Source organism: Cebus imitator, unplaced genomic scaffold, assembly GCF_001604975.1.
Source record: "Cebus imitator isolate Cc_AM_T3 unplaced genomic scaffold, Cebus_imitator-1.0 Scaffold145, whole genome shotgun sequence".
NCBI classification, from domain to species: Eukaryota; Metazoa; Chordata; class Mammalia; order Primates; family Cebidae; genus Cebus; species Cebus imitator.
Genome location: NW_016107460.1, coordinates 6425923 through 6433004, shown reverse-complemented (window position 1 = coordinate 6433004; position 7082 = coordinate 6425923).

Sequence of the window (7082 nt, the reverse complement as noted above, 5' to 3'; positions counted from 1 at the left end):
CATCATGTGACAATTCATTTAAAAATGATGGCACACACACACAAGTAAGAACAAAACAACCCACTTTCAAGAGACAAAAGAATCAACAGAACCAGACCCAAAGATGATCAGACTTTTTGGACTGTCAGGGCCTTTAAAATAACTACAGTTAATATATTTTAAAATATAATGGAAAGTTAGACAACATGCATGAACAGATGGGGAATTTCTTCAGAGAGATGGAAACTGTACAAAAGAATCAAATGGAGTAAAACTCACAATATGAGAGATAAAAAGTCATTGACAAAGGACTTAGAATGGTGTTTGACCTGCGGTAAGTGTTTAGTCTTTGTCAACTATTATTATTTTGAAGAACAGAGAGAGTCTTTTACTTCCTCCCTCAGGGACTCAGCATTCAGCACAAGAGTAAATTTACTCAGAGTAAACCCACAGCAATGAATGCACAAACAAACACTTCCTGGCACTGTCAAGGGAAGTATAACCCATTTCTTCCAGCCACACACACAAATCCAAATATATATATATATATATATATGAAAGCTTTAAATTGTCGTTAACACTACTGATGGGTTTTTACCACAAAGGAAATGCAGTTCTAAACTTTTCACGTGCAGAAAGTCACTAAGTCTTTTCAATCTCCTTATAAGGTAAGTACTAATATTTTCATTTAGCAGATGGAGAAACTGAGGCCACAGAATGGGGAAATGGCAAACGTGGGCCACTTTGATGGCAGACAGCCTACCCCAGCACCCACATTTTTAGTCCCCTTCAGCTGAAAGTTCTATGTAAAAATGATGTTTGAGCGTCACAGTAGATGCCTGTCATCTCTTGTCATGAATGGACTCCTAGTTGAGCCAACAGCATCGTAATGACACTAACAGCTGACCAAAATTGTGTACTTTGTAGAGTACTGCTTCTTACGATCCCAGGTACTTAATACACACTAGCTCATTTAATCCTCCCAACAATGTTTTTAGCAAGATTCTCTCATGCTCCGTTTATCCTGATGAGGAAACGGAGGCACAGACAGAGTAAATCCCTTGCCTGTGGTCACACAGTTTTTCAGCAGCAGCTTGGGACTGGTGCCTCTGCTCTTGACCCGTGTACTAAAATACCTCTGCAGAAGACAAGCAAGTTCCAGAGAACCGGCAGACACTGTGTCTCCGTGAGGGAAAAGGTTGTCAGAGAACAGAGGGCAGCAGAGCTGAGCAGGTCTTTGTTCCTAGGACATCAACAAGCCTCAAAGTCACCACTGCTTGATCTTTTCAGACGTGTGAGCCAGCACGGTGATGCTTTTGCTTAAGCCGCTGAGTCAGACTTTTACCTTCTTGTCAGTGTCCTGACAGAGAATCCAGGTCACTCTCAGAAGAGCTCTGGTCTGGGAGAGGACTTGGCCACAGCTGCCTGGTCCTCGGGTGGAGGTAGAAGGTGCTGCTGGACAGACAGCAGCTTCTCTCCAGCTGCAATGTGACACTCTAGGCCCAGGGGAACCACAGCTCTGCTCCTGGTCTAATCTGTCACTCCATGAAGCACCTGAGGTCTGAGTTCACCCTAAAATGAACCCTCAAAACAGCTTTCATCACTACCATTGTAATGTCCCTGACAGCATCCTCACCTTGGATTGAGTTTTTAAATCCTGAGTACCATTTGGTGGCATCTGTTCTAGCCAGATGACCCTGGAAGGTAGGCCATGGGAGCATTGCTAACTCGATTGTGTTTTCAAATCCCAACGATGATTCAGACCTCAAATCCACCTGACTCCCAAGCCTCATGTGGACTATTTGTTCCACCTGATGGCTTCAATGAATGGTTTCCTTTGACTAAGATTTGTGTCTCTCCTCTCTCTTCTTGGAACATGTAATAAATTTTCCATATCCAATTTCAAACCAAACTCAATTTCCTAATGCTCTCCGGTGACTTCCATTCAGGTGAGTCATTTAGCCTCTTGGCTTCAGGACTTCTCTTTAAAAGAGAAAAATGAATGATCCCCACACTTCACAGGAGGGTTGCGAGAATTAATTAATGTTTATAAAGGGTTTTGCTGTCCTGTGGTGTCTTTGATATCGGAGGATGAAAGTCTGTGAGCGAGGACAGTGAGCACCAGATTCAGGAGGGAAACAGAGAAAACAATCCTCTATTTGTTAGTCCTCGTTCTCCTCTGTTTTGCTCTGACATTTAACAAAGTTCTTTTAAGTTTTGTTTAAAGTTGAATGCATTTATTTCAATGTCACCCCTTTGATGAAGCCATTCAAAATAAAGTTTTTAAAACAACAACAACAACAACAACAAACTTACACCAGCCAGAGACTGGAGGTAGAAGTCTGCTCCTTGTCAGCCGGAAACCTAACTTCTGCAGCCTCCACTTTGTCATCACTGGGAGCGATGTGAATCCCCCTGTTCCTGCTTCCCTAAAATAACACCCTCCCACCGCACGCTGCAGGCTCCATCCCCACCCTGTAAGCCTTTTCTATTCTAAGGAGAGAAAGATGCAGTGTTTACTAATTTATTTTTTCCAGGAGAGGAGACTATGTCTGTTATGGACTGAATTATGCTACCCTCTCTTCCAAATTCATGTGTGGAAGTCCTAACCCTCAGCATCTCAGAACATGGCTGAGTTTGCAGTAAGGTCTTTCTACAGGTGATTAAGTCACAATGAGGTTGTTAGGCTGGGCTGTGATCCAACAGGACTGGTGTCCTGATAAGAAGAGATGAGGACACACACACACACACACACACACACACACAAAGCATGACCATGAGAATACACAGGGAGAAGACGGCCACACAGGCCAAGGAGAAACCAACCCAGTGACGCCTTGGTCTCAGACTTCCCGCCTCCAGGACAGTGACAACATCAATTTCTGTTTAAACTACCCAGCCTATGGTGGTTTGCTATGACAACCTGAGCAAATGAATACAGTGTCTTAGCCCACTCACGGTCTTAGCCAAGTTTCTCTCTGGTCATGAATCCAGGAGGAAATTTCAGGAACAGAGACCCAAGTGTATGTCTAACAGATGCAGGATCTCAGCTTATCTCTCCCCTGGAGTTCTCTGATAGCATTTGGGAAGGAATTTGGGGACAAGAACTGACATGGAGGCTCATTTCATACAAAAATGACTGATTTTTTAGGTCATTCAAGTTCTGTTTTAAAATTTAAACTCTAAAGTTTTGTTTTGAAAATTCACATTCTGGCTCATTCAGGAAATGTATCCAAACTCTTTTCCGTGTTGCTCTCAAAGAGGTGCTGAGACGAGTTTTTAAAAATATCTTCTCCATCTTTCAGAGAAAGGAAATGATCACACAGTTTTCGTATCACTAGGAACCAATGATCTTTACCAATATTTTGTAGCAAATTAAATAGGGCCACAAATTATTTGTACCTCCTCTACTTAAGACTTGGAGTCTATTTCTTCTCCCCTTCAATCTGGGGGCTGGGGCTTGCTTAACCAAATAGAATGTTGTAGAAATGGGCCAGGCGTGGTGGCTCACACCGGTAATCCCAGCACTTTAGGAGGCCAAGGTGGGTGGATCACTTGAAGTCAGGAGTTTGAGACTAGCCTGGCCAACATAGTGAAACCTTGTCTCTACAAAATTTTTTTTAAAAATTAGCCAAGTGGGGCTGGGCACGGTGGCTCACGCCTGTAATCCCAGCACTTTGGGAGGCCGAGGCGGGAGGATCACAAGGTGAGATCGAGACCATCCTGGCCAACATGGTGAAACCCCGTCTCTACTGAAAAATATAAAAATGTTAGCTCGGCGTGGTGGCGCGTGCCTGTAGTCCCAGCTATTGGGGAGTCTGAGGCAGGAGAACTGCTTGAACCCAGGAGGCGGAGATTGTAGTGAGCTGAGATTGCACCACTGCACTCCAGCCTGGCGACAGAGTGAGACTCTGTCTCAAAAAAAAAAAAAAAATTAGCCAAGTGTCGGGGCATGCACCTATAATCCCAGCTACTTGGGAGGCTGAGGCAAGAGAATTGCTCGGACCCGGAAGGTGGAGGTTGCATGAGCAGACATCATGCCACTACACTCCAACCTGGGCAACAGAGCAAGACTCTGTCTAAAACAAATAATAAAAGAATGTTGTAGAACTGACGTGTGAGTTTCAGAGCTGCATTAGTCAGAGCTCTCCAGAGAAACAGAACCACCATAATTGCATGTAATTATGGAAGCTGACAAGTCGCATCATCTGCTTCCTGTAGGGTGGAGACTCAGGAAAGCCGGAGGTGCAGATCCAGTCTGAGCCCAAAGGGCTGATACCAGGGAGCCAACAGTCTACATCCCAGTCGAAGGGTAGGAGAAGATGAATGTCCCAACTCAAGCAGTTGGACAGAGAGAGACTGAATTCTCCCTCCTTTTGCCCTTGGGTCGTTTGGTTTCTCAACCAGTTGGATGGTGCCCACCCACACTGGGGGGCACCCTGTGGCCCAGTCAAGTTAACACATAAAATTAACCATCGCAGGAGCCTTGGCCTTAAGACGCTTTGCAGCTTCTACCTCTGCCCTCTTGAAATGCTTCCTGAGATGCCCTTGCCAGGATGAAGGATGAAAAGCCACATGGGGTTGTCCCCGCCCAGCTGAGCCCACACTCATGAGTGGACCCAGGCATAACCAGCCACCAAATAGCTCAGCCAGCCCAGAGAATCAGGAGGAATGTAAAGTTGCTGTTGTGTTAAGCCACTAATTTTGGTGGTGGTTTGGCTTAGAAATAACTGGAATACTTTTCTTCCAGCCACTTTATAAAGAAAGACGGTCTGTCTGAATTTGACAAAAGAGATGCTTTCAAGAAATTTAAAAAACTCTAACTATACAATTTTTAAACTAATGAAAAGAAGAAGTTGTCCAATAAAATTGTTCAGAGACTCAGACCCCTGCAGCCATGTTTTAAAATAATTTGTAATATTATATTAATCATATGCAAACCATGCTCCCCAAATGCTAGGAAACAAATGATTCTTTTAATAACTTAAACAATGCCCCTGAAATCTTTTGCAACATGATTTGCTCAGCAAAATACTTTCTCCTAAATCTTTTAAGAGAAGATTTTGATCACCCCGTAAATTATACCATCGCAAATTCCACACCGCTGTTGCCTGAGCCAGGGGTGCCTTCCTGGATTCAATCCTACCAAGCGTCCTTGCTCTGCTGTCATCTACCCTTTGGGGACCTTTTTAACTCCCAAAGTTGGTTAAGATAGCAAATTTCCTGAAATGTAGGGCTCACATCGGACCTCTACATTCATCACAGCACACAAACCACGAAGGTTTGTAGCACTTTCCTGAAAATGATGTCTGGGCACTTGTCCCACCATGTGTGCATGCATGTGTACACGTGCATCTTTCTGTGTGTGAACATGTGTGCATGTGCATTCACATGTGTCTGTGCGTACTGTGTGTCTCTGTGTCTGTGAATGTGCATGTGTGGATGTGTCTGTGTGTGTGGATGTGTGTGTCTGTGTGTGTACACGTCCATGTGCACGTGTGTGTGTCTGCATGTGTATGTGTGTGCATGTGTCTATGAGTGTGCATGTATGTGCATGCACACTTCACACTGAACTGAGCTCCATCTATTGAGAAGGTGACGCAGTCCTGTTAGAGATAACAGTGCAGGGGCTATGTTAATGTCCCGAACCAGATGGCATGGCTTCCAGATCCTGGGTGACGATTGTTTTTTCGTTGTTCATTTGTGCCATCCCACTTCAGCAGTGCAGCTCCTGGAAGTGGGATGGATGGGGCCGGTTTTAAAAGGAAAGTTTTCCCACTGCCCTGGAAACTAGGGCTCAAAGCTGGCAGTGCAACCACTGGGGTTCTTCCTGCCACAGATGGCCTCAGACCTCTGTACAAAAGCCGGAAGACCTTAAAGGAAGTACAAAGAATACTTTGTATACCTATGAGACTTCTCCAAAGAAAAATGGCAAACAATTGAAGAATAAAATATTACTCCCATCAAAATGGCTCATTCAAACATTTATAGGGTAGGGAGATTCGCGTTTCCCTCCCACCTCGCGGGCCGATTCCTGATCCTAATTAGCCGGCAGGGTTATCTTATTTGTGGCTGAATGGTAGCAGCCCCTCTGGCCGGTTCTAGGGAGAATGATCAAAGAGGGATTTAATTAAATTTTCGTATTTAATTTTCTCCTTTCATTTTTATTGTCCCTTTTTGCTCAAAACATGCTATTCTCAGGGAGCTGGAAAGTTGCTCAAGAGAGCAGAACTCAGTAAGATAGGAGAGAAATGGGGATTTTATGGGTTTTCTTTAAAGGACCCAAGTCTCCCATCTTCGCTCATCTCAAAATGTGTGTGTCATTTAGGGCAGCGACATCTGAATTATGAACCGGCTGCCCCCGTGGTAAATTAAACACGCAGCAAGTGGCTTCTGCTCCAAGCGCCCACCTGCAGCTCCCCGACCTGAGACTAAGGAGTTGGGAATGCAGACAGGGGCAGGTTCGTTCAGGCCCCAGCCCCACCGGCGTCACCCACCTGTGCATCTCGGTTTCACGAAACGCAGGGCCCCCGTGCGGTGGGTGCCTTCAATTCACGAACTGTGCAGTACCCGGTCCGCGTGGATAACGCTGTGGGTGAGGACAGCACTCAGGCAAAGTCCGAGCAAGATGCAATCTTTGTGAGGCTTGTTTTCACTCGGAGGCCTGTGGCAGAGGGGCTCCAGGCCTTCTGTCTCTTCACCCCAAGGCCGTGACCACCGCCCCCTTTCCCCTCCATGGGAATGCTGTCCCCTTGTTGACGCTGCAGCTGGAATCAGTGGGGTGACGGGGTTCCAGAGCCAGGGTACGGAGCGGAGCCTGGAGGCCTGTTGTTACGAAGCGCACACGTCTGCACCTCACGAATTGGGAATATCTGTTCCTTTGCATCGCGTCTATAAACAGAGTCTTCCCAAACCAGTGAATGCAGTGAGCAAGATCGCTGCAGCTCTGCTTATAAGGGGGAGGAATATCTTTTCTAAAACTTCAGGAGCATCATTTATCTATCCTATGGTTTTTTTTTTTTTTTTTTTTTTTTTTTTTTTTTTTTTTTTTTTTTTTTTTTTTTTTTTTTTTTTTTTTTTTTTTTTTTTTTTTTTTTTTTTTT